This window comes from Cystoisospora suis, assembly GCF_002600585.1.
Source record: "Cystoisospora suis strain Wien I chromosome Unknown contig_3623, whole genome shotgun sequence".
NCBI lineage: Eukaryota > Apicomplexa > Conoidasida > Eucoccidiorida > Sarcocystidae > Cystoisospora > Cystoisospora suis.
The window spans coordinates 27,215-32,003 of record NW_027156418.1 but is presented as its reverse complement, the minus strand read 5'-3'; the positions used below and the strand labels follow the sequence as shown (position 1 = coordinate 32,003).

The following is a 4,789-nucleotide window of genomic DNA, read 5'->3' as shown; positions in this document are numbered from 1 at the left end:
AAAGTTGATTTGAAAAAGCACCCCTTCACTCGCTCGGTCTATCCATCGATCGATCGATTTATCTATCTCCAGTCTATCCATCTATCTTACATTCATATATCTATCTCGGAACTTTTTACCTAGCTATCTTTCTTCTCTTCTCTTATTCATGCTCTCCTGTTATTTCTCTTCTTCCTTCTCGTTTATATCTATGTATATCTTTCTGTAGATGTAGAGATGTATATATGTATATGGAGAGAAGGAGGTTAATGTATACACTCAGTCGGTGTAGAGCCCTTTGTTTCTAGATCGATTTCTTTAGATAGAGAAGTGCATGCACGACCTTATAGAGACAGAGAGAGAGAAGACATTGTCTATTATTTCTTCTTCTCAGGCTTTGGATTGCCGGGGATGACGTGTGTGTTTCTTCCTCTTCTTCTATTATAGGGTTCGATGTTCTCGGTGTGAATTATAGAGGATCTCTTGGCTTCGGACAGAAAGAGCTTCTCTCTCTCCTCGGTATGGCTCTCTCTCTCTTTATTTCTTTCTCACCCTTTCTCACTCTTTCCTTCTTTATTTGTATCTGTGTATACTGGACAGATAATATAGATAGATTACAGGTAGCTTGGTGAAAGATAGATAAAGAGATGGAGATAGAGATATAGATAGATAGACTAAAGATAGATAGAAAGATAGACTAAAGATAGATAGATTAAAGATAGATAGATAGAACTAGGTTAGATAAATAGATAGATATATAGATGTTGTATTTTCGATGTATATATCTGTCTGGAGTTAGGTGTGTCTCCTTCGTCCTTGCTAGTGTGTCTTTATACTCATGCTTTACTCATCATTCGAGTAAAAATCTTGTTTCGTCTCTTCCTAGTCTTCTTCATACATTGCTTGGCTATATATCTAGCCAGCTATCTAGCTAGACATTTCACACATCATCATGGCAGACAGTGAGGTGTTCGATAAACCAGACAACTGCGTTGTATGTACACCTGTACATTTGAACTAACTCGATGAAGGACCCTCTTCACATCTCCGCCTTAAAAGTAAGAAAGAAGGTCTTCTTGTCTGTTTCTTTTTCTGTCCTTAAGGCAAAGCTGGGGAGCAGGACGTTACAGACGTCGCAGCTGCAGTCGAGAAGTTCATAGAAAGGTAAAGAAGAAACCAAATGGAGGGAGAAAGAAAGAGTGAGAAAGAAAGGGTGAGAAAGAAAGAGTGAGAAAGAAAGGGTGAGAAAGAAACCCACAGACAATTAGACAGAGGGAGGGAGAGAGACGGTTTGATATGAATCTTGATCATTCTAGCTTCTTGTCGTCTCTTCAGCAGTCTCAGTCGCATGTCTATCTACGCTTCTACTTCACTTCACAAGTATAAAGATATATACGGAAACGGAGCACAGGCCAGCTGACTGGGAGAGCCAGCCGTGTACACGATATCTTTGTATATACATAGAGGTTTAGTAGCTATCTCAATGTTTCATGGAGATGAATCAGATCTACTGAGGGTGCTCTCCTATATATGGTGTATGTAGGTATCTGCATCTACGTATGATAGTCTTTCTGTGATGTATGTGCGTACGTTCTATATGTAGGTGTGACTATGTATGTCCATGTAGTCGTCTCTCTATCTCTCTCTCTCTTTCTCTTTATATGTGTGAGAAAATTGTGTCGAACAGCAATCGCGAAGAGTATGATGAGAGCCGTACGGTGATAGTCGGAGGTTCCCACGGAGGCTTCTTGACATGCCACCTCATAGGACAGGTAAGATATACGCCCTCCACCTTCTATATGTGGCAAGCCAAAATACACCTCTACCTACCTCTGTATGTCTGCAGATATATCTAGACATCTCTACATCCCGCTCAGGGAGCTGTACGTCTCTATTAATACATGTTTACGCGTGTATCTATCTCTTTCTCTCTCTCTATATATATATATACGCCGCCGTACTAGGAGAAAGCAGGAGGGAAGGCACGCAGAAGGATATGTGTCCCCGGAGACTCGAGTGTGAGATCGTGTGATGCGCATACGTACGTACAACTTCAACCCTTGCCTACACATATATGTATTTATATATACATCACTGTATACATATACATCTATCTCTCTATACAGATGTCTCTAACATAGGTGCATGCAAATATGTATGTCTTCCGTGTGTCTATGTGCATGTTGGGGAGTCTTTCTGGAGGGTGAAAGGGCTGAGGTAAAGGGACCACGAGAATTGCGCTTCAGTTGAGGTGTAGACACGTAACATCTTAACTTTGTTGTCCCGCTTTCTTCTTTCTTTCTTTCGTTCTTTCTCTTTCTTCTTTTCTTTTAGCGCCCAAAGTTATTTGCGGCAGCATCGACTCGCAATCCAGTTACCAACCTCGCTTCGATGCTTTCGGCTAGCGACATTCCTGGTGTGTATCAAATCTCCCGTCTCGTCTCTTCTTCATGTTAAGCATGTCTCTCCTCCACTCTCTCTCTTCTTTGTATTCCACTCTCTAGCTCTATTCTAGGGACACGTCCAGACAGACCTCTCTCTATGTTCTCAAGACATTAATAGTCTGTCTTCGTCATAGTCGCTTCTTTGCCAGATAGAGACCAAAGCAACTCTCGAATGCGTCTCTTCGGTATCACAAGGGTAGCCCTTCCCATCCCGAGACACCCATCATCTTTTCAGTTAGCTTCCTTTCTCTTTTCTACTGGTTAATAGACCTATAGCATATGAATCAGCGAGGAATCATGAGACATGTCTCTGCTTGTGACCTTTCTATTATATCTTTCTTCTTTGTGAGATATCGCTTGAGGGAAGTTACTCTTGTATCCACACATAAAGAAGAAACATGCCTGCATGTATATGTGTATCTATACGTGGAAGATGAAGTTTGTATGGATTCTGTTGTTCTGAGTGATGTATACGATAAAAAGCCATTGCTTAGGTTCGATATATTCTCTGAAAGAAAGCGGAAAGGGTCTTATTGGGATCTATCTGTCTATGTGAAGGGAATCGTTGCTCTGTCCTTAGCTAGTAAGATAGTGCTGCTACTATGACTAATGAAAGAGGGAATAGACGACAGCAGATAGCTGGGGAGAGAGAGTATATCAAGAGTTTCTTGCGTTCTCAATGGCTACCCCTACACATATCTCCAGGTGTATATATTATCCCACATATATCACCCATATGTCCCACTATCTGGATGTATATATCTATGTGGATATATATGTCTATACATATGAGAGGAATAGAGATAGTTTGCTGCGCTCTAAATGGTTGTCCTTCCACATTGATAGAGGTAGATATACACATAGATTACATACATTCAAGAAGAGATGTTGTGATAGAGATTTCTCGAGCAATATCTTAGCATCGGTGCCTGTTTGTATCAAGTACATACACCCGGTCTAGAGTGTATGTACACTTGGTAGGATACAGGATCCACCCCACACCTTTCTTCTTTCTTTTCCTCTTTTCATTGAATACAGACTGGTGTTTCGCTGAAGGTTTGAATATCGACTTTCCTTCAACTCTCGACCTCTCCGAGGCTCAGGTTATCGCTCTATGCAAAGCTTCTCCTATATGGAACATGCGTTATATTAGGACGCCTCTTCTTCTCGGCATCGGGGGATCTGATAAACGCGTAAAGAAACACCTCTCTAATCGTCTGTTTCTCGAGCCTTCTCAAATGACGCACATGAACCGACGCACTCACGTATCAACCTTCATTAATGTGTATATGTCTGTAGATGTCTATATAGATAGACGTAGTATACATGTATCTATACATGTATATATATATATATATCTAGGCGCGTGTCAGGGTGTGTTAATGTCTTGAAGTGGGGTTGGTAGCTTGTAAGAGGAGACCTTTTTGAGAGGAGATGAAAAGAAAATTTGCATGCGAAGGAAGGAGAGTATCGACTAGTGTTTGTTTCTCTACAAGAAGCTATGGCGAGGTTGGTGAAGAGTTTCACGGAAGTGCATATAAATAGAGACCAACGATCAGTATCCATCTATCTATATATATATGTGTATATATATGTGCATATGTATATACTAGACATGGATAGTTCTACACACGTTGGTTGATATGTGTATGTTTACAGCAGCATCAACTGCCTAGACACGAGACTGTATCGACTGCCCCAAGGTTTTATAACCTTCATTTCGAGGTGTACATCTACAGTGTAATGTCTATCTCTCTCTCTGTATATATATATATACGTATACGTATCTGAAGAGATAGGTACATATATGTATATACAGATATATACATGTATGTTCTTGGGCGGTGTATCGAGTCAGGGAAGCTTTCTTTTGTTTACCGAACGTTCTTTACCTGTTAATCGTGCACACTACAGCACAGGTTTCTCCAAGCTCCGTAGTCCACATGATGTGCTTCTGCTATCTGTCTCTCTCAACTTCTTCAACAAGGGAAATAATGAGGCAGAAAATCTTTCGCCCTGTCTTTCTGACTTTTCAGGTACCCCCGTTCCAAGGTATTGATTTCTACAAAAGACTCCTCAGTCGGGGTACGACTTACGTAGGAGAACATCGCAGAGCTGGACACGGCTAGCGTTGGCTAGCCAAAGTCATATGGACGCGAGAACTGAGAAACGACGAGGATTTCCGAAGTGCAAGAGAGGGATACAGAGAGAGAGAATACATGTTTGTATATAACCGATGATGGTTGATCTATTCATTTTGTTTGTGTTTTATCAAAAGTCATCTCTTATCCGTAAGATGGAGGCGATCGATATGAATGCTGGGAGCAGACTATCATAGATAGATAGATAGAGTATAGATAGATAGA

At 40.9% G+C, this 4,789-nt stretch overlaps 1 protein-coding gene across 1 annotated transcript in view; it reads left to right on the top strand.

Annotated features, from left to right (window-relative positions):
• Nucleotides 1–374: 374 nt before the first annotated feature.
• Nucleotides 375–4,789, top strand: part of CSUI_007035 (uncharacterized protein) — an 8,897-nt gene continuing 4,482 nt past the window's right edge. Inside the window, exons 1-6 of the mRNA XM_068067185.1 lie at nt 375–498; nt 1,083–1,143; nt 1,667–1,751; nt 2,314–2,395; nt 3,462–3,616; nt 4,460–4,508. The gene's annotated coding sequence lies outside the window, so the exon portion shown is untranslated. The remainder of the gene's footprint in view (nt 499–1,082; nt 1,144–1,666; nt 1,752–2,313; nt 2,396–3,461; nt 3,617–4,459; nt 4,509–4,789) is intronic.